The following is a 24,058-nucleotide window of genomic DNA, read 5'->3' as shown; positions in this document are numbered from 1 at the left end:
GAAAGTGTTTTTTATATCTCTGATATATTTTATGTGTATTATTTGTGAATAACTATTTGAGTTCTTATTTGTTTTGAACAAGTACTTTTGCGAAAATGGCATTTTTGGGGAAAGCTAAGAAAAGGGATCTATTCCTTGTCGCTTCAGAACTTGGGAAAATAGCTTTAGAAGATATGAAAGTGATAGATTTAAAACAATTAATAACGAATAGTAAAAATTATGAGGAAGAATTTGTTAAAAATTTGTTAGAAAGTATTATGACTGATAGGATAGAAAAGGAAAACTTAGAGAAGCAAACAAGAGCGAAAGAATTACAGTTAGAACAGGAAGCTAGGGAGAGAGAATTTCAGATACTACAACAAAATAATGAAATTGAAAAGCAACAATTAGAACTAGAATGCCTTAAAGCAAAACAGAACACTGAATCTGCTAAACCTGGAGGTGAAACCGTATTTAATCAGAATTTTCAGAAACTAATGCCCAAGTTTAATTTAAAAACTGATGATATCAGTTTATTCTTAGAACTTTTTGAGAGGCAAGCTAAAGTTTTAAAATTGCCCACGGATCAATGGGTGTCATATCTCATTGGTGTCCTTCCGGTTGAGGTAACTAATATAATTGCTAGGGAGCCTGAAGAACAGGCTAGAGATTACCAACATATTAAAGAATTACTACTTAAAAGATTTAAGTTAAGTGCGGAGAAGTTTCGGCAACTTCTTGTTAAGACTAAAAAAAATCCGGATTCTACGTGGTACGATTTTTATCACGAAATTAAGACATTTTTAGATGGGTGGCTCAAGGGATTAAAAATCGAAACATTTGAGCAACTCAAGGATTTAATGTTGATAGATCAGATTAAAAGGCGCACGCCTAATGAGTTTAAGGAACATTTTATAGATGAATGGGCCACGATCACTTCACCAAAACAGTTGGTGGGTAAAATAGAGGAATTTGAAGATGCGAAAAAGACTATGGTTGGGGAAACGAAATTGGGTAAATTTAAAACGAAAATATCAGGTAGACAAATGGGTGTTTTTCAGTCCACTGGTAACGTTTTCAAAAATAGAAAAAACCCTCAAGGCACACAATTTAAAAAAGATGATGATGCACGCAATGTTGGGAAAAAGTCGGACTCGAATTTTGATAGGAGAAAAAGACTCCAGTGCTATGAATGTGGATCTTTTGACCATTTACGTCCTCAGTGCCCTAATTTTAAAACCCAAAAGGCAGATTTGTATCGGATAAGCGGGAGATCAGAGGAGAATCTGTTAGATCCCTATACGTTAAATGGAAGAGTAAATTGTTTTGAAGTACCTATTCTAAGAGATACAGGAGCAACGGTAGATATTATTTGTCAGAAATATGTAGACAGAGATAGAATGAAGGGGGAACATGTGTGGGTTCGACATTTGTTGGATGATCATATGACTTGTTTACCTGTTGCTGAAGTAGATATTGAATGCGATTTGGGTACAGTAACCACCAAAGCAGCTGTTATAGGAGACCACTTAGACCAAAGACGATATATATTAGGCAACCAGACAGCGGCTCTTCTCAGAGGAACTGAGAAAACTTATTCGTCGTATGTCGGTAATGTTAATGCGGTCGTTACTCGAGCTCAAGCACGACAATTAAAGGAAGCGGAAAATTTATGCGAGACGAATCAAAATTCTGAGCAGAATGAGTTAGAATTGGAAGAGGAGGACGATGCTCATGAGAGGTCAGAAAACGGAGAGATATTGCCTCCTGTCGACCTTTGTGTCCCCACAAGTCCTGCAATTCAAATAGACTCGAGTACTTTTACTGATGAGCAACAAAAAAGTAAAGAACTTGCCCCTTTATTAGAACTAGTAAAAAGCGCAAGTAAAACAAGTTATGGGATTAAAAATGGGATTTTAGTAAAAAAGAAAGTAAATAAGTTAGGAGGAGAAGAACATTTAATTGTTGTTCCAGAAAACCTCAGAGAGCAAATTAAAGCAATTTGTCATGAAGGAACTTCAGGTCACTTAGGAGTTCTGAAAACAAAAGACCGGTTACTAAGACATTTTTTCTGGCCAAATTGTTATAAAGACATTGAGGAATTCGTTAAAACATGCGACTCCTGTCAACGTGTAGGAAAAGCAAGTGACAAAAAGAAAGCACCGTTGGTAATGGTACCTGTGATATCTGAAGTCTTTAGTGAGGTTAATGTAGATGCTTGCGGGCCTATGCCTACATCTACTGAAGGTAATAAATATCTTATTACAGTTATGCGCTTAGCATCTAAATATCCTGGCACCGTCCCGGTACCGGATATAACGTCGAAATCTGTTGTAAGTGCACTCTTGCAGGTATTTAGTCGGATGGGTTTTCCAAGGGAGGTTCAAACTGATCAAGGAAAATCTTTCATGAGTCGCTTAACCGTTGAATTTTTGAAGAGGTTTGGTATAAAAATTTCCAGAAGTTCGGTTTACCACCCCCAGAGCAATCCTGTAGAACGGTTCCATAGGGCAATAAAAAGGGTCTTAAAGGTATTATGTATTGAAGCTGCCCCAAATTGGGAAGTACAATTACCTGCCGCTCTCTTTGCCCTGCGAACAGTAACGCATGATAGTACAGGATTTAGTCCAGCTGAATTAGTGTACGGGACTAACCTCAGAACACCTGTCGCATTATTGTATGAGAAATGGTTAGATCCTCAGGAAAAAGAAGATACCGTAATAGAATATGTTTTCGAATTAATCAATAGGTTAAAGAAATGTAGAGAATTAGCTACAGAGAAAATGGAAGAGGTGAGAGACAAAAGGAAGAAACGGTATGACAAAAATGCCGTAAAAAGGGAATTCCAGCAAGGAGATTCTGTATTAGTATTAGCAGTGAACCAACCCCATAAACTCGCTCCTCAATGGAAAGGGCCGGGGAAAATAGAGAAAAGATTATCAGAAACAAACTATGTGGTTAGTTTTGAAGAGAATCAGGAAGGGAATAAAGTGTATCATATCAATATGTTAAAACCTTATCATAAGAGACCTGAACTTTTGAATATGGTGCTCCTTGACAACGAGGAGATAGTTGAACCCTCGGAATTAGAGGAGGATTTTCCTTATATGTTAACCGACCCCAATGAGTTTGATTTTAATGAAATAATAGCAAAAGATAATCTTAAAGAAAGACTTAGTGATGAACAAATCTTGCAGTTGGGAAAGTTGTTGGTAAAGTTTTCTGCTATATTTTCGAATATTCCAGGGAAAACAAATTTAGTCGAACATGATATCGAACTAATCAGTGACAAACGCGTACAGCATAAGCATTATAGAATGACAAATCGACAGAACGAAATTCTTAAAGTCGAGATTGAAAAAATGTTAAAATACAAGATTATTGAACCAGGACCCTCTGAGTATACTTCACCCATGATCCTTGTTGAAGCACCAGGTAGGGATCCTAGGCCGTGTATTGATTACAGAAAGTTAAACGAAATAACGCGTACTGAGTTCTATCCGATCCCCAATATAGAGCAACGTGTTGAAACTGTTGCAGCAGCCAAATTTATCACCTTGATAGACTTAACTAGAGGTTATTGGGAAATTCCGCTGACCCCTAGGGCTCAGAAAATTGCTGCATTTGCTACAAATTTTGGCGTATATAGGCCTTTGCGAATGCCATTTGGGCTTAAAAATGCTCCTTATTATTTTAGTAACATGATGAGCGAAATATTGTGCGGATGTGAGAAATATGCGACCCCTTATTTAGATGATATTGCTATTTTTTCTGAAACTGAAGGACCATTTACAACATTTACATGAAATTTTAGAAAGAATAAGAAAAGCCAATTTAACTATTAAACCCTCTAAGTGCGAGTTTGCACAAGAAGAAGGGCAATATCTCGGTCACATAGTAGGTCGAGGAAAACATTCTCCAGCAGAACTAAAAATCGAGGCGGTTCAAAATTTTCCTGTTCCCACAACTAAAACTGAGATTAGAGCTTTCTTAGGGTTAGCTGGATACTACAGACAATACATACCCATGTTTTCTGCTATAGCCGCACCTTTGACAGATTTGTTAAAAGGAAATAACAAAAAGGGTAAAATTGTTTGGAATGATGAATGTAATGAATCATTCAAATCCTTAAAAGAAAAGCTATCTAGTAGGCCTGTGCTACATGCACCCGATATTTCTAAACCATTTATACTACAGACAGACGCGTCAGATCAAGGATATGGTGTTGTTTTAGCCCAAAAGGATGATAAAGGAGAAGAACATCCCATATTGTATCTCAGTAAAAAATTTACTGATAGTGAGCGGAAGTATTCCACCACTGAAAAAGAGTGTGCCGCAATTCTGTATGGGATAAAAAAACTGAAAGGGTATATAGATGGGCAGACTAAAATTTCAATTCAAACGGACCATAATCCCCTAGTATGGCTAAAAATAATGCAGGTAGAAATGGTCGATTGTTACGCTGGGCCTTAGCCTTGCAATCTTATAATTTTACCATACATCATAAAAAGAGAAGTGACAACTTAAATGTAGACTGCCTAAGTAGAAACTCTGTACATGCCAGTTAAATAGACTAGTTATCATTTCTTTAAAATTTCTTTTCTTTTAAATTGTCTTGTTATTTGATTATGTATATAGTATATTTTTTTTTTTAAATTCATACTATATAGTAAATTGTTAGCTTTATTCTTAAAGACAAAACTTTTTGTTTTGGTTTTTCATATATTGTATGTGTATTTTTAAATGTGTTTTTTTTATGATGGCCTGGTTATGAGAGTGGAGAACCTTTTGTGGTTTAAAATTAACTGGTAAAATGTTGAACAATCTATTGAAACCGTGAACTGTGAAGGTTTACTTCTCCTGTGTCCGGAGAAACAAAAACTGGAGGCGGAAGGTGTTTGTGTGTGAACGCAAGCCTGAACTTGTATTTAATCCCGTAGGAACTTAAAAAAAAAGTTTTGTTTCCTCTGTGTCCGAGGAAAACAAAATCTGGAGGCGGAAGGAGTTAGTCTGTAAAGAACGCTCCTGAACTCTACTAGAAAGACCTATGATGCTCTTGACTAGAGAGAACGTCGTTAGCAAACTCCTCACATTACGAGTACTGTAATTCATTTTAACGCCTATTTTAAAGAACTGTGAATGGCAACGACTTAACTGAGGAATACGCATGCGTAAAGAGATGAGACTTCTGTTGAGACGCCTGTCGGGGAGAGTTCTGGGAAGCTCCGCCAGCGAGCTGAGGTGTGGAGACTTTGTTTGTCGAGTGATGACGAGTACCATCTTCGTTAACGTCTCTGATCGTGTCACCAGCTCGGATATCTACTAAAGGTTTCTGAATGTATTAATGTTGTATCTGTGATATGTTGTGTTATTAAAAAGTGATGCATCACCACTATCAGTGTTGATTCCGTTCCCACTGAAGCATCCACGACGTCACACTTAGTAACTGTGGCTCCAAAACATTTAGAAGGCATTTTTTTTCTAAATAGAATATTTTTTGATTCCGTAGAGTCTACACAAAGCATGGCAACAGTAGATTTGAAAATTCATTATGCCAACTCTTGCACTAATAATAAATTCTTATCCGCAAATAATATAAATTTGTTCTTTTTAAGAATAATGGATTTATGACTTCAAAACTTCCTTTATGAGGCAGATGGGAATAATACTAATATTCAGTTACTTATAACTGTTTCGTCATACATCAATTTGAATTCAAACAGCGTTCATTAAAAACTATGAATTTACACAACCTGGGTTCTTTACCAATCTGCCGGAAGAATCTAGAGCTTACTAGACTTCATAACAAGAACGAAAAATAACAAACAGGAAGTGCAAAACACGTGCTATTTTGATTGTGAAGAGATAGTTGTGAGTAATGCCTCTTTCTTGTATAACGTTATTATAAGTGTACATTTTTATTACATTTAATTATTTCGTGATAGTTAAACAGATTGTTTTGGATGCTTTTCGTACTTAAAAATTGCAAACTAAAAATAAAAATTAAGCAAATTTTAATGTTGATGATTTAGCTATAAAGTAAAGATATCTTACATGGATTTTTTTTTACACAATTTAGTAAAATATTTCATTATTTCTTACTGCTAAAAGGATATCCGATTGAAATAGGAATGCCTTAACAATTTTCTTGTATCTGATCTCATATATTTCATAATTCCTTTTAACAAGAAAAACGCTTCAAGTTGTTAAAATGGAGACTATGGCGATGCGGAGAATGAAACACTCGCCCTTTTTACATGCAAAGAGAACAAACGTTCTACTACCGAGATACACCCTCTTTATAAAAGTTTCTGACTCAAGGACACTTGAAAAACAGAGCATTTTAACCATATTTAACCGTATTTACATATTTTTCGGCTCAGGCAGTGCTCCTAGAGGTAGCTGAAGTATATATAAACATAAGCGTGGGAGGCGGGCTATATATTAAATTTTTGAGCTTTTATGTAAATATTATTAACAAGTTCTAATGAATTTGTCTTTTTACAGCAACATTATCAACCATTTTTCCTTTCTCATCAGAACGTCCAAAATCTTGTTTTTTTTTTTTTTTTTTTCTTTTTTTTTTTTAAATGCTGCCTTTTTTTTAATATTCAGTGAAAGACTAGTAAGTAATTACGTCTTAGCATTGATTAGCTAAGTGCGCCTGTAATGATTTAAAATTGAAATGTCAATTTATTTTTTAACCTATGTATACATATTTTTAAACACAATCTTTATTATGTCTGTAATATTCTTTGTAATTTCAACTTGTATCGAGGTTACAATAATTTTTTTAGTTGTTTAGGATGGCACCAAAAAAGAAAGAAAGAAGAAGAAGAACATTTAAAATAAAATGTACTACTTAAGTTCTTTTTTCGAGTGTTTCCTGTTACTAAAGAAAGTACATAATTATAATTTTTGGAATGATATTAGATGCAGCTACACGTCTTACCATACATACTTTTTTCTCTTCGCCCTTTTTCTTCTTCTTTTTTTTTTTTTTCGTAATTTTTTTCTCGTGTTTCTGAATCATATTAATCAAGGTGATGATGTCACTGTTAACGCTAAGAATAATATTAATCAAAGTAACAATAAATGCAGTAGGCATGAACATGCCTTAAAACTTATTCATCTTAAAACTAACATCAAAACAGTTAGCAGAATGCAAATCATCAAATGAAATTATAATAATAAGGCGTATAACATCCTATAGGTTGTCTCATGTGTGATATCTGGCGACTGTTTGGCGATCAACAGAGCATGCTTGGCGCAGGTAGCCCTTCTCCGAAAAGGGTTAATGTATTTATTAAGAGTTGCATGTTAGCCTCGGAAGAAGAAGGTAGTAGATTGTACTATGCGGTAGGAGCGACGTACTGCTCTGAGTAACTATTATATTATGCTTTGAATCATATATTTAATAAATGTTTGTTTCGTCTTGCTAAATGGTGCCTTATTAAACCACGAAGTCATCACAACACACTCTCTTACGAGATAACCAGAGAGGTTAGAAGCTTAGATCGTTGAAAACGAAAGAGGAGTAAAGTTAAGCCTAATCCACTAAAGAAGTGCGCTTTTGCAAAAGGGAGTAAAAGTATGAGAATAATTTAATCGAGAGTTTGAAAGGCTTGATTCTAAAGGAAAATAGAAGAAAATGTTCAAAAACGCAAAGAAAGAGGATTTAGTAACAGTTCTATTGGAAATTGGCGAAGAAGCATCCCCAGATTTGAAGTTGGTAGAACTGAAACAAAAACTCCAGAATAGCAAGGAATACATTGAATGAAATGGAAAGAATGCAAATGAAAGAAGAAAGAATAAGAACAGAAAGAGAACACGAAATAGAACTAGCGAAGATTCGAGAAACTCAAAATGAAGGAAGTAGAAGTCCAACACCTTTAATCCAAAACACAGAACGAGAAACCGAAATTTCCCTGGACAAGTTGATCAAAGGAGTAGAAACACTGACTATACCAGTACCGAAGAGAGCAGAAGAATGGAATATATTTTTCTATTCTATCGAAAGAGCATTTAAGCACAAGAAGGTTCCCGAAGAATACAAATCAGAAATATTATTGAAATTAATTGGAGAAAAAGCTTCAAATGTTCTTGTTTATATAAAGGAAGAAGATCTGCAAAATTACGAAAAAGTGAAAACTCTTGTTCTGAAGGAATATCAACCTACTCCTCAAACCTGTTTAGAAATCTTCAGAAAAACTAAACGTTATTCCGGCGAAACGCATATCCAGTTCGCTTCAAGACTAACAGCTACATGGGACTATTACTGCAAGTCAAGAGAAGTAAAGGATTTCGAAACACTCAAGGAGTTAATTATTTCGGATAAATTATTCCAAGCTTTAGATGAAGAAACAGTTGCACACGTCGCAATACGCCAAGGAAATAAATGGCTGAAGCCTCAAGAATTAGCTACAGAATGTGATATTTATTTCACGGCCAAAGGAAAATCTTTCGACGAAGTTCGAAATGGAATTAAGCGATCACCGAGATTCCTGGATACAACGTGTGCACAAGACAAGTATATTCCGCCACCCATGAGAAAAGAATATCCAAATCACTAAAGATCTCACGCGAGAAGAAAAGAATGTTATATTTGTGGAAATTATCAACACATCGCAAGAGATTGCCCAGACAAAAGAAGAAAGAACGAAACTGCAGTAAATAAGAAGGGAAAGGATGATTCCAAAACTCAAAAAAATTCAAACAGAACATCAAAAGAAGAAGCCATCGTAGCTAAAGTAGACTCATCCCATCTACGATCCGAATTCGCAGAACGCATCGTTCAACCACTGCAAAAAGTAGATATTTTTATTAACTCTGAGAAAATCGAAGCTATCGTAGACTCTGGAACGCAGATAACGATCGTACATTCATCGCTCATTCCAAATTTTGAGGAGAGAGAAGGAGGTAAAATATTGCTAACACCTGCTTTCGGACAACCAATTGAAGCAAAAGTTTGCCGTGTACCTATTTACCATAAAGATCATGGAAGCAATATATTTAATTTTGTGGATACATTAATTGCAGTGACTGATAAGCTAAATGTGCCTTGCCTAATAACTCCAGAAATATACGAACTGTTAATTAATCCTGCGTCAGAAGAACCAAACGCAGAAAGAAATAATTACGGAAGCGGAAACTTACAAACTTTATTCGCCAATGCACAGTCAAACGACAGCGTCGATTCCCCCCCCCCCGCTAATGCTTATGGAGGAGAAAAACGAAGAGGAGGAAGGGGAGAAGGCGAGTGCTTATGTAAACACAGACTTATCGTCTGCTGAACGCCTACGCGAAGAGCAAGTTAACTGTCCCTCGCTGAGAGAAGCATGGAAGCTAGCAATAGAAAAAAAAGGAAATTATTTATTTATTGATCATCTTTTACATCACCAAGAAAAAATATTAGGACAGACTGTTTTTCAGTTAGTGTTTCCACTTAGTAGAAGAGCACAAGTGTTAGAATTAGCACATAGTTCCATTTTCGGTGCACATCTTGGAATAAGAAAAACAAAGGAGCGAATACGATATTCATTTTATTGGCCTGGATTAGCACAAGATGTCGAAACCTTTTGTAAATCGTGCAAAGATTGTCACTTGAAAAGTCCAGAAAAGCGATCTGACAAGATTCCCATCACACAGGTCTGAAGGCCAGGATTACCTTTCGAAACAGTTAACATCGACGTTATTGGACGTATTGAACCTCCCTCTGCTAGGAAACATAAATATGTGTTATGTCTGGTAAATCAACATTCCCGATGGCCAGAAGCCATTCCACTGAGAAGTTTGACAGCAAAAGCCACTTGCGACGCGCTTTTGGAGATTTTCATGAGAACAGGTATCCCTAATACAATAGCTAGTGACAACGGAAGTAACTTTGTTTCAAAATTAACTAAAGAATTCCAGAAAAGACTAGGTTCTCACCCTAGGTTCTCTACACCTGCTTACAGTGCTTCAAATGGATTAGTAGAAAGATGGAACAAGTCTTTCAAGCAAATGTTACATCATGTCATCAGGACTGATCCTTCGAATTGGGATAAGCACATCCCATACTTGCTCTTTGCATACAGAGAAGTACCAAACTGCACCACGGGTGTCTCACCATTTCAGCTGATGTATGGAAGACAACCAAGAGGTCCTTTAGCAGTACTGAAGTCTTCATGGTCAGGAGAAATACCTATGCCACCTAATCGAAGTGAATCGGCAGTGGATTACTTACAGCTTTTAAAAATAAGGTTAGAACAAGCAGCCGAACAAGCCAATTTAATTGAAGGTGATAAACAACAAAAATATGCTGACTACTTTAATCGGAGATCAATACCAAAAAATTTCAAAATTGGAGAACAAGTTTATTTACTCATACCAGATTCAAATAACAAACTCTATGCACGATGGACTGGTCCAGGAGAAATCGTAAATCATTGCCCACCTCATTCCTATAAAGTAAAACTACCTGATGGAAAGATCAAACATGTTCATGCAAATAAAATTAGAAAATTCCAAGCTAGTGTCAATGCAGTTGGAGTGATATTTGAAAATGAAGAAGAATTTGGAGAAATTATAACTTTGCCAGGAAAAGATCTCTCGACCCCCCTGGAAGATTTTAAAATAGATGAAAATCTGAATTTAGAAAATTTGAATACGCAGCAGATAAGAAAATTGATAGCTCTTATCAACAAAATCAACAAACACCGAGCACTATTCACCGGAAAGCTGAAAATAGCTAAAGTTGAAGCTCATAAAATTAGATTAATACCCAATATGGAGAGGAAGAAACCTTACATTTATAGGATTCCTGAAGCATTGAAACCCAAGGTCGATGAAGAAGTAGAAGAATTATTGAAATCGGGACTAATAGAAGAAAGTAATGCAGATATAGCTCATCCAGTAGTTTGTGTAAGCAAAAAAAAAAAAAAAAAAAAAAAAAAAAAGATGGAGATATCAGATTGTGCTTAGATTATCGAGCTTTGAATGCAGTGACGAAGCCAGATGACTTTCCTATGCAAAATGCCATTGATTTAATGTACAGTATAGGAAGAGCCAACGTCATAACAACTTTGGATTTGCTGAAAGGATATTGGGCAATTCCCATGGAGGAACAAAGTAAAGAGTACACATCGTTCAAAACTCATCGAGGTCAATATCAGTTTAAAGTGCTACCCTTTGGATTAAGGAACGCAGCAGCAACTTTTCAGAGAGTAATGAATAACGCGCTGAAAGAATTTCAACAATTTTCAAGAGCCTATATTGATGACATAGCTATATTTTCCACGGATTTCGACACTCATCTCCAACATCTGGATAAAGTTTTTACCAAATTAGAGTCACTTGGATTTACTATCAATTCGAAGAAATGTTCGTTTGCAAAACCTCAAATTAAATATTTAGGACACATTATTGGATCAGGAAAACATCAACCAGATCCCGAGAAAATAGAGGCAATCAAGGAGCTGGAAACGCCGAAAACGAAAAGAGATCTTAAAAGTCTGTTAGGATTATGTAATTATTATCGCGATTATATCCCAGGGTATGCAGAGATCGCCTACCCACTCACAGAACTCACGAAAAATAAACAACCGGAAATACTCGAATGGAAAGAAATTCATGAGTCAACATTTCAACAACTGAAGGAACGATTAGCGATGTCAACGGAGCTGATCACCCCAACACTGCAGGATCCGTTTGTCATTCATTCTGATGCATCCCAAATCGGAATAGGTGCATGTTTATCACAGCAAAGGGGAGAGAAGCAATTTCCCATCTGCTACGCGAGCAAGAAATTATCGAAACCTCAACAGAGCTGGCCGACTATAGAGCGTGAAGCTTATACTATAGTATGGGCATTGAAGAAGTTTGAACCTTGGATATTGGGTTCATCGGTGAAAATTGTGACTGATCATAATCCTCTAGCCTTTATAGTAAGAAATGCTCCGCAATCGTCCAAATTACAACGATGGGCCATAGCTTTGCAGAAATATAATCTCGAAATAGAGCATTGCCCTGGAAAAAAACTGTCAAACGCGGATGCATTATCCAGACTTCCCATCTGTGAACTGTGAACATTAATTTACTGTTCATCTTCACGAACATTTTGTATAGTTAATAATTAGATAGTTTTTCTTTGCTTTTCATAATCATTTTACAATTTTGTGCAAATAAGATGTTTATGTAATTTGAAATAGAGAAATTATTGGATAACAAATATTGGAGGTAAGTGGTAAATTTAGATATTTGTCTCCCAAGGATATAAATCATGCTGCAGCATCATTAATTAAAAGGAATGTTAAGAATATAATTTTATATATATATAAGAAACTTAATAATTTTACTGTCATCATCGGAATAATACTAGGGTATATTTTAACATGTTTGTAAAAGAAAATATCAACTTGGTTTCTTTGGGTTAAGAATTGATAAATTGTTACAATAATAATAAGGTTCGGAACAAGTGAAGTTAAAAATGATTTATCTATGTTTATATATAAAAATGTGTTATTTATGTTTATATATGTTTATGCAGTAAATTGAAGTACAGTTGTAGGTATTATGTTGCAAATGTCTATAGTAATTGAGATTTGAAAGTTAGGATAGAATGTATAAAAGTATATGTAGTTTTTTTTTCTTTTTCACGTTGATCGCAAACAGTTGCTAGATTTTAGTTTCCAGATTGCTGATTGATTTGTAAATAATATCAACAACAATCTTACAACGGGGGTGTGATATCTTGATTTGTAAATAATATCAACAACAATCTTACAACGGGGGTGTGATATCTGGCGACTGTTTGGAGATCAACATAGCATGCTTGGCGCAGGTACCCCTTCTCCTAAAAGGGTTAATGTATTTATTAAGAGTTGCATGTTAGCCTCGGAAGAGGAAGGTAGTAGATTGTACTATGCGGTAGGAGCGACGTACTGCTCTGAGTAACTATTATATTATGCTTTGAATCATATATTTAATAAATGTTTGTTTCGTCTTGCTAAATGGTGCCTTATTAAACCACGAAGTCATCACATCATGATCCCGTGAAAGCCCCGTATACGCCCTTTAGCCAAACCGGCATGTGTATTCTCTCCTCTCTGCCACACGACACCGAGTCAGAACAGGCATTACAAGAAGGGTGTGCTATAAAACAGGGTTTCTTAAACTCTTTTCACTCGCGACCCCTTTTTATGATTGAGAGTTTTTCGTGACCCCCAGGACCCCATAATATTTACAAAAATTTTGTGGGGCCCCATAAGTATTGCGCATGACCGACACACGCGTGAGTGAAACTGTCAATTGTTTCACTTGTACTGTAATATACTATTGCAGTTTTAGGCCATTAGCTTTAATTTCTAATTTTAAAGTATATAACAATGGGAAAATTTTAAATAAGTAACAGACGAAATGACAACGTCATGTTCAAAGCAAGAAAAATAAACGTTTATATTATAAAAGAAATGTGTCTATGTCACATTTGTCTAAATATGTCATCTATTTTCAGATACATTGTGTAAAAATATTTGGTAATTGTAAAATTATTGTAATAAGTTAAAGAAATATCAAAACTGCTAAAATTTTTGTCGACCCCCTGCTGCAGATCCCGCGACTCCCTTAGGAGTCGCAACCTACAGTTTAAGAAACCCTGCTATAAAGAAGGCTTGTGTAAGTTATATAGCAAGCCAGAAAAAATATGTTGTTATGAGTTTTATGTGAATTATATCTTTATTTGTTTGAGTTGTGAATAAAGTGCTATACGACGTACGTATGATTTATGGAATTGTCCTCATCATCTACAATGTTGATGCGCCAAGAATCCACCTTCCGATGAAAGTCTCACAGTGAATCATTGTACTGTTAAAATTTACGATTTTAAGTATATAAAGTACCTTACTTGCTTTCCAAAATAAAAGGTTCAAAACTTAGGATTCCATTTTAAAGTGTTTTACAATCGACGCCATTCACAGCTTCAAATCAAAGAATAATTAAATTTAACATTTTGATATTTTTCAATATTTTCATATACTTTGCATTAACAACTAGTATAAATTTTATGAATAAACATGCCAGAAGAGCAAAAGAAATCAGACAAAAATTTAAAACCCTTTTTACAACTTTAAGCATCCGGAGGATACTTTCGTCAATTTACATCCCATATGTAAAACGTATAGCGACGATAAAAAATATATTACAACACTTAATACTGTGTAATCGTGAACACTGATCAGCTGATTGCTTCCTCAGAGTACACATTCACCTTTTTTTAATTTAAGTTAACGCTTGAAATAATAATTTTCTATTGAATTTGCTTTAAAAAAATTTAAAGGATTAAACTTTTTTAAAGGGATTTCAAAGGGTTTGATTTTAAAGGGATTTAAAAAGGTTCTGGTTCAAAGGTTAAAATTTTAAATGTTACTCAGACATTTTGTCAAATATGTGTAGAAAACGAACCCCAGGCTTCAAGAGATTCTTGAGCACTTTCCTTAATTAATTTCATGTAATAAATATTTGAGTATTTTTAAAAGTAGAATTCTTTTCTTATGCTGATTTTTCCATAAAAGATTTAAGAGTACTGAAAACTTAATGTTGTTTGCCCGTGTAATATTCTCATAAACCTTTTTTGAAATTTGCATATGAATTAGGAAATAGTTAAGGTCTCTTAGTGTTATCATCGCATAGTATAAAATTCACATACATACAGGATATTGTCATAAAGATATTCTAATAGAAGGCAGAATTTGTGAAACTCTTTTCTTTTTCTTAGAAATTTGCGTATAAGCTTCTCATTATAAAATACAAGGAAAACAAAAAAGAACTATTGCCAGTATATTCAGCTCATGAATCTCATAAAAGTTCTTATTAAGACTACAGTCATGTACAGGTGGTCGGTCAATCTGAAAAACTTTTAGAGACGAGAAGATTAATAAAAAGCAGACCATATGCTAGACAGTTTTTGTGGTACGACGGCGTCGGACTTTTTCCGACGCGAAAACACATCAGCGGTACACAATGATTGCTTAGAAAAGAAAAATAAAAGCCAGACAGAGGATTAACTTCAAAATATTCCTTTTACTTCGTCATTCTGAAACCATTTTATTTTTGCCCGTTATGTACAAAGACGAAGTTGTTAAAAGAATTTTACGCTGCTGCAAGATAAGTGATCAAAATTGCCTTTTGAAAAGGATTTTCACTTTCGGATCAGAAACGATGTTTTTTCCCTTGCTTTTAAGAACCATATTTTAAAAATAAGTATAGTTATCTCTCCTTCAAACAAACGATATTCGAGATGAAAAATCTTTAACAATTTGAAAAAAAAAAAGTATCTTGAGCTTAATAATAATGCATTAATTGTGAGCTGAAAGTTGCTGGCATACGAACATCATACATCTAAAACGATCACTTATGATTCCAGATGATTTTTGTCTTTTTAAAGAAATAATGTTCCGTATGATTGTTAAATTATATTTTCAAAAGTGCTAGTCACTTTCAAAAATGGTCGTATTAGGGAGGTGGTCTTTGGGAGACAGTTCACCGTATATTCCTGAGAAAGTTCTTTGCTAACTTTGAATGTCTCATGCACAACATAACGATAATAATATTATGGAAGGTAACATATTGAGTAAAATTAGTATAATGTGATGTTGTGAATGTAAAAATAATGATATCGCTTTAGCGCAATAATGCGTTACAGAAATGTTATCTTTCTTTTACTTCAAACGCAGAAATGAAATAGACTAAAACAATTTTCGCCGAGCAGACAAAAATTTAAAAATGTAAATAATAAGGTATTTGTCGCATGAATTTCGTTACTTTTGAAATTTTTTCTCATATAAATTTCCGCAAAATAAACTGCGTTTTAAAATCATAGTTTTTTCTCGAATCGTTAATTATTCCAGAAACAGTAATTATTTTTAAATTGCTAATTTAAATAAAAGAATACTATGTTGTTAATAAACTGAAGCTGAATTGAAATGATTAAATTAGTAATTTTTAGATGTATTTGAATATTTCATTTTATTAATTTTATTTGCATAGCATCAAATCTGTCTCATTTTTTTTACTGTTGATAATACTGATAATTGATTTTTGCCCCTCATAATCGAAAGCGTCTAATTAGAAACAAAAGATATAATATTTTAGCTACGTATTTGCTATTTGTGCCGCCCAAACGGTATAGTGGAGCCTTCTGCGGTACCGAAGGGCCCGCGTTCGAATCCAGGAAAAGGCACGGATTTTTGTAAATGTACAATGCCTTTGCGGCATTGAAACAGCCTAAATATATGGCAAGCCGAAAGTCCTCTCGTGAAGTATGGCGGTAGGGGAGAGGGTAGGAGGTCTTCGAACCATTCCCTGAGGCGCTGTCCCTCAAATCTCGGATGGAAGCTGAAGTCCAACCTCTTTGAGGTTCTTGCAACCATTCTTCATGGAATATATGAACAAGACAGAAATATTTGTTATTTATGGTGCTGCTTCATATCTAGAATCTATTCACATCAGACATTTTCGGAAGACTTAACATAAATCTCTGACTGTGAATTTATTTCTGTAACTAACTCTCTTGCAGGATTCTATACCCAGAGACCACCCTTCGAATTTCGTCCTTTTTCCGTCATAAAATTATTGTCTTTGAAATAGGTAATGGGTAAAAGGTAATATTTGTTGGGTTTTCTAAGTATTAGAGCCTCCATCTTGAAGACGACTACAGAGGGTGGTTACACATCTTTAGAACGATTTCGAGGCCGTTTAATTAAAGAATATTTTATTTAATGTTCTATAGCCTTTTTCGTGGACTATAAGTCTGCACCGTGATTTTCATGATAGAAGGGCTTTCCGTAAAATTTCCAGGAGCACTGATTTCCATTCCTCTTCCTCTGCTTTCCAGATTCCATCAATTAGGGTGGATTGAGCTTAAAAAGAGTTCTTTTCAAGAGATCAAAGGGACAATATTCTATAGATGATATTTCTGTTTTCAAATAATACGCTTTTGCCAGAAAGTTTTATTTCAAAACATTTGGTTTTTTTTTAACTTCTTTATTGAAATCGTTCTAGAAATGTGTAAACACCATCCGTATTTTGAATCTTGCCCTAAATTTTCAAATGATAGAAAATGCACGAGATTCAGGAATTCGAGCTATAAATTTTTACGAAGTTAAGTTTACTGCAATTAAGTTATAAGGTATTTCTTCCGCCTTCTTGGCATGCCTCCATGGTGTGGTGGTCTGCACAGTGGGAGCGTATTCCAGAGGTCCGTGGTTCGATCTCAGGAGAAGGCGTTGCTAATTTTTCATCACTCCTGCTGCCCCCCCCAAAAAAAATCCTAATGTCTCTACAGTGGTGCCGAATTAAAAGGGTGATGGATGATGATTCTCCCCACCCAGGATTTGGCGATTGGGTCTCCTAAAAACTCCACTTGCCCTTTAAAAGGGGGAATATATAAAGTATTTCTCCCGCCTTCTTGGCATGTCTTCGTTGTGTGGTGGTCTGCACTCTGAGCGCGTATTCCAGAGGTCCACGGTTCGATTCCCGGCGAAGGCGTTGCTAATTTTTCATCTTGCCTGTTTCCAAAAATACCTAATGTCTTTACAAAGTTACTGCAGTTAGATTTTTGATAACTTTATTTGTTATACTGTCTGTAAAGCTGACATTAATGTCTGTTATTTGCACAATATAAGAGATTCATCATATTCCTAGGAATACAGGAACAATTTGTGATCGTATATAAATATGACGAAAGGCGGTCTCGTACTGTTGTTAATGAATTTAATATTCATAATCCCAAGAAAGCAAATTTATCATTCACAGTCTTATAAACATGTTTTAAAACATCAATGAGGTGGGTTCACTACATGGCAAATACCATAATGGTTGTCTGAAAATTGCAAGAAACGAAGCATTTATCAATATTATTCGCTAACTATTTCCGTAAGCAGTCTAAACGTAGTACGCATGAAAATGAACGTCTGTATCTGCACACAAAAAGTAAGTTTCAACTTTGCAAGCATTAAGAAAGATGACCTAAACAGAGACTTCGAATTCGCAATATGAGTTGGCCAGAAACATATATTCTCAGGAAAATCTTCTTCTGTGATGAATCGTTTCTTAGTTAATGATGAAAAATTATAGATGCTAAGGTGATTTCAATCCATCTTGAACAGATCCTATTGATGATGCTCAAAAGATGGTGAGGAACTTCTTCCATCAGTCTTAGTTTGTTTCTGACTCATCATTGTTATGGTGAATCACCTGAAAGGAAAAGATTACAAGTCATTATCAATACCTTTACGTCATATACCTAAGACTTATCTTCTGAATGACTAAGGCTATCAAAAGCCTAATTTTTGAGAAATCTTAGTTTAAATTTATGTATCACATATTAAGATTTCCATTACGAAGTTTCGAGGAATACTGAAAAAGGCAGGTATAAAGACAGAAATGAAACTCATATTCTTAAATATCAATGATTTACGAAATAAAAAGGTGTTTGCAGACATTTAATCCTCTGCATATGCACAGAATTTTAATAACGGTAATTAATAGATTGGCATGGTTAATTTATTTAGTTAAAATACGAGAGAACTGTGTTCTTAAGAGGAGAAATGCTTTTGTGGACAATATCCTGAGAGGTAATAGCACATATTCCAGTTACACACGAGGAAAACCACGAAAAATAATCTCATGCAACCGGTCTGATGCCTAGTTTTGAACCCGAGACTAGAAGCATTTGACTCTTCATCATCATCATCATCGTATTGGTGGACTCATTCATGAACTAGAACTTGGTAACAGAAATGTCAGATGCGTTTAAAAATATAAGAAGTTGAAAAGATTTTTAAGTTGGATTCGTTATCACATTAAATTGAAACTATTAAATTTTGATTACAAAAGCGATAATGGTGATTTAAAAATAAAAACTTTACATGCATATTTAGGATTTGAAAAGGCATAAAAAATATAAATTTATTTATTCCTTTAAATTTGAGTTCATATTGTTGTTTTCTTCTAAAACAGCTTGAATTTAGGAAAAAAAAAAGCCTCATAAACCTTACTAGAGAAAGAATTACATTTACGGTTGAAATTAGTTATTTTAGTTTTATTATTCCTTTACTAACTTTACTAATAATAAACACCTTTATGTAAAGTTAAGCTAAAATTTCTTTTGAAACAAGGGCTCGTAATTAAATATATTATTTTCTCCATCGCTTTATCACACAAAGTACTAATAAAAGTAAAAGGATACTTTTTAAGTAAAGTTATTTGTTTCAGAGGGAAGAAGTTAAAAAGTAACTATTTTCTTCTTTAGCTGTTTCAAAGATATTTTTCTCTTCGTGAGATAACAGCGCAAAATACCACATCTTCCGCGGAGATAAATAAGTATCTCGTATTTTTGTGGCAACATTCTTGTTTATTTGAGGATTTTTAAATATCATAAGCCTTGTTTGTACATCTGTCGCAACGCAGATAAGATTTAATTCTCGTAAGCTAAGTGCAATGAAAAGGAAAACGTCTCGGTTTTGGTAAACAAGATTCTTTCACTTCTAAATCCCCTGAAACAGGTTTACGGCGTGAATTGAGCAACATGTCATTTCCCGTTAGCGTTATTAATGGCTGATGAGGAAAAAGAAAGGGGGGGGGGAACGACGCCGAATGGAAAATTAACAAAATTTATTTAAGAACAACATTGTTGCAGAAAACGCAAATTTGTTACTTTTGTTTCGCTATTTGCTAAATTAAGCTGTTGGTTTTAATATTATTTTTTTATCTTGAGACGTCAAAGAGGAAAACATTTAAAATAAAATAAGCAAGTGAATTCCTAAACAGGTAATCCCAGGAATCACCTAAGGAGGAAAATAGCCGCAAGATTGTCGATAAATCGGAAATTCAAACTACGTATGAAACCGTGCAGCGTCTAAATAACGAAAAAAATAATTTATGATATAGTTTAATAGGAAAAAGAGATTAAATTTTTCTCTTTATAAAATTCATTTTTCTGGAGATTACTGGAAGGCATATACAGTTCAAGTTACATTTAAGGGCTGGATACGGTTACAGTTACATGGAGATGAATTACAGTTATTCATTTGCAGTAGCAATTACAGTTATACAGGGATAGGACCAAAATTTCGTTAAATGGTCTCCACGTTTGGTGACGTTTGGCGATTTCTCATCACATTTTGCAAAAAAATTAGTCGCTAAAAGTATCGGCAGCTTGGCGTTATCTCGCCAATTTAGCGAGATGGCCATTTACCTCAATGTTAAATAGACTTGCCCCTGTAATCTTCTTTTTCCAACCGAGCTTCATCTCTTTAGACCTTTCGTGTTATATTATATAAAAGATACTACAATTTCACATATAAATTTTATTAAAATTATTTATATATACAAAATTCATAACAATATATATATTGTAGTTTAAGGTTGCAAGTCTGTTGTTTTTATATTCTTCTTTTCTTTACGTCTTCTGAAGGTATACTCAAAACAAATAACTCTTCAGAGTTCTAGCACTCGTTAAAAATTTTGCACACCACTGCTATATTTCTTTCACCGCAAGTGCAGCGAATAAAAACGTACAATTTTCTTACGCTCACGAGCTCACAGCAACAACTGACGAATGGCCTCCAGCCATCTTATCTAACAGATAACCCAATCGCCGACATCTGTTAAGGCGAGGAACACGTAGCGCTTAGGAAAAGGAACTGTAAAAAAAAATTAAAAGTATTCATTTTGTTGCAGACGACACAATAGGTTTCTTTGCCGGCAGAAGTGATACAATGTAGATGAACAAAGAGGATTACTCTGGATGGATGCCAAGGGGTCTTGGTCGAGAAGTGGGTCAAATCTTCGCAGAAGTCGTAGCTGTCAGACTGATCTGATGTACGATCATGGGAAGCACATTGCGCTCTTTCAGCGCCGCAACTTTCAAATGATTGTCTTGTTTGGTGGTCATGTTCATTGTTTGGTGTTTTAGAAATATTGATGTCTTTATGAATGAAAAACAACCCAGTATCGTAATTCTTTATGACTTTGAGCTTGTGCAAAGTTACACCAAATTGTATTCAATGCAATCATTATTTTGAGGATCTACTATTTTATTGTGGAAATGACAAAGGTTTTTTACAAATATTTCAAGGTATTCAAATCTTAAAAAGCTGCAGTACAATCCTTTCTTTCAGATTTTAGTTTGACGTGTAAAATAAATGAACGTGAAAGAAGATTGTTAAGCTAAAAAATACAAGGAAAGTTAAATTAATGATTGACATGCTTATTGGCATTATTCATTTAAATTTCAATTTTTTAAACATTTCCCAGGGAAAAAAGCAAAATAAAATGCGTTTTGCAGTTGCTCTGTAAAATAAATTGGCGATCCCCCCAAAAAAAAAACCACTATTGTGGAATTTTCTTGTAACGTCCACTTTTCTAACTGCCTCTGAAACTGACCAACAATTCTATAACAGCATTAATCAACATATATGTCATTTATTACCTCGCCAAAATTATTATCTCCACACAAGACTAGAATCATCCAAGACCACGAGTGGGCATCTTAGGATTAATTGTATGATGATACAGGCAAAAAGATAATTGGCATCTAAAGGTAGTACAATTTTACCAATTTTAGAAGTCCTGTCAAAAGCACCACGTTTGCCATGTACCTCGTAGGAGATGTATCCTGAATTCTGTTGTGCCTGTATTCTACTCTATCGATTGGGAACGAGGCTTGCACAATCGTCGTTGTTAGTGGAGTAGATCTTTTACGAAAAACGACAATGATTATCTTCCATCCAGCTCAGACTCTGATAAACATTCTATTTTGTGCATCTCCCAAAAAAGAAGTTTTTTCTTCGGAATGCGACCTATCAAAATAACAGCCATGATGTGTTTCGCAAATGGAGACCGAGTCCCTTACTCTACGCCTCAAACAGTTGTTTTGGGAGCTTTAGTCTGTTATGCCATCTTTAGTCTATTTGACGCAAAAGTACCGAGTTTTCAACATTTTGCCAATACCTGTGAAGAAACAGAGTAACTGACCAATGACAAGGAAATACAAGATGTTAGTTTTTAACTTCCGTGATCGTTTGGCGTCAATGTTTGTCTTAAGGAAAAGAGTCCTGTTTGAAAACGAAAGGTAAAAGCTCTTGTAGAGACATTAAGTTAATTGGAAAAAGCCAGAGAGACGAAAAATGAGCAATCACCTTCGCTGGGAATCGAACCACGGACCTCTGGATACCGGCCCAGCGTGCAGAATCACTACACCACGAAGGCGCGCTAGGAAAGTGGGAGAAATACCTTATACTCTTAATATTTTATTTTTAGTGTGTTAAAATATGGACTTATTTAATGTTCCGCTATGATAGTAATGTATTTTTTACAGCAAATATTTACGTGCACATATGGAGAATGAATTATATTATTTCCATTTCAGGAAGGTACACAAGTGCTGTCTGAGGGATGCCTTCGTAAAGAACTCATGTTACGTATACACAGTTACGCATGCAAAAAGAAAACCGCGAAAAATCATACAGCCGAATGCAATCCAGAACGAACAATCAATATGTCATCCCTTTATCGTTAGTCTACTGACAATCTAGAACAAATATAGGAAGTTCTCTTTATCCAAGCTTTCAAATGATTTCATCTACGATTAGTTTGGTTTGGTTTATTTGAGTATGACAAGGCTCTTGAGAGTTATCTGCTAAAGAGGAGGGATGTCTTAGTGGAGACTTTTCTAAGAAAAACTGGTTCTCATCGACGTTACACATGAAGAAAACCTGACAAATGTCGAAGCAGCCAACCCGCTTGCCTGGATTCGAACCTAAGTCAAACTACCAGTGTTCAGAGCCTTTACTCTTAAGCGCTGATGAGCTGTTTAATCTTCGAAGTAGTCATCTTAGAAAGGTAATATTCAATAGCAATGTTCATTTATTTTTTTAGAAGTGATTGTCAGATTAAGATAACTGTGTTGTATTTATGCGTAACAGAATTTTTCTCAAGTCTTCGAGAAGTTGTTCGAGAGCACGTTAGTGATGTCTTATCGGAATTTGCAAGACTCTGTAATGTTACGCTTGATATTAATTTTACCATTGGCTGTTTTGTCATGCATTATTAAGCATATAATAAATATTATTTCAATTATATGTTGTTATAGAACTTTTATATTACCATATGCATAACGTACTTTCAAAATAATATAATAATAATAAAAATACAAAATAATGTAGTACTGTATATTATTTACGAATACATACTTTAGTAGTGTAACACCGAAGAATCTTAGGAAATTGTGGAAGATTTCTATGGAAAAAGGGATTGGGATTATTCAATTATAGCAAAGCACACGAGGGATATCTGCCTAAAGGGAAGGATGCCTTCGTGGAGGATTTTCTAAGGGAAACTGTAACTCGTATACACGTTACACATGGGGAAAACCACGAAAACGCCCATGCAGCCAGCCCGTTCGAGGGATTCGAACCTCGGACCGAACTACCAGTGTTCAGCGTCTTTACCGCTCGGCCGCTGGTGGGCTATTTAATAGCCCTATAGCAAAAGGAAGACCTGGAATTAGGAAGTTTGAAACTCCTGTTTTAAAGTACAGTTTAAAACATACTTGTTTAATTTTTAATATTTAGCAAACGCATAAATAAACACAACAGGAATACAATCCTTTTAAGCTCCATGAGTCAACTACTCACAGTTCTACATGCTTTTGGCCTTATATGGATGTTATCGTTTTAGGAAGATAATATTTAATACTTTCCATTCTACAGAATGCTGGTCAACTCAGCTGTTCAACAATGGCTCGAAAGTCACCATGTTATATGTACTTTCACTGAAAGACTTTCTGAATCTATAAAATGTGTGAAAACCTTTCTTCATTATGAAAAAATCCTATTTCGCTGCCGGAATATTTTTTCTACCACTTAATGGGGATAGGGAAAAAAACAAAAAACATTTATGCACATAATAAAGCAGAAATTTTTTGGAAAATGCAACATGCGATTTTCGCCTGGAATGGAGTGTTTTATCAAATCAGCGGAGCCGATATAAGTCTCGCTGTCTTCGAAAACATCCAACATACATCACGCTCGTTAATTCA

The 24,058-nt window shown here is 34.9% G+C and overlaps 1 long non-coding RNA gene across 2 annotated transcripts in view; it reads left to right on the top strand.

Moving 5' to 3' along the window:
* Window positions 1-23,157, top strand: part of LOC146993689 (uncharacterized) — a 201,745-nt gene extending 178,588 nt beyond the window's left edge. Inside the window, exon 4 of one of the 2 annotated variants that reach the window (XR_015038231.1) lies at window positions 22,388-23,157. This is a non-coding gene — a long non-coding RNA (uncharacterized LOC146993689). The remainder of the gene's footprint in view (window positions 1-22,387) is intronic. The other variant, XR_015038230.1, reaches the window with a different exon arrangement.
* Window positions 23,158-24,058: the final 901 nt, after the last annotated feature.

This window comes from Stegodyphus dumicola, chromosome 12 (genome assembly GCF_044657685.1).
Source record: "Stegodyphus dumicola isolate Sdum_Otavi_A_Nest chromosome 12, ASM4465768v1".
NCBI lineage: Eukaryota > Metazoa > Arthropoda > Arachnida > Araneae > Eresidae > Stegodyphus > Stegodyphus dumicola.
Note: the sequence above shows the minus strand (reverse complement) of the source record. Positions and strands in the feature narration are given on the sequence as shown.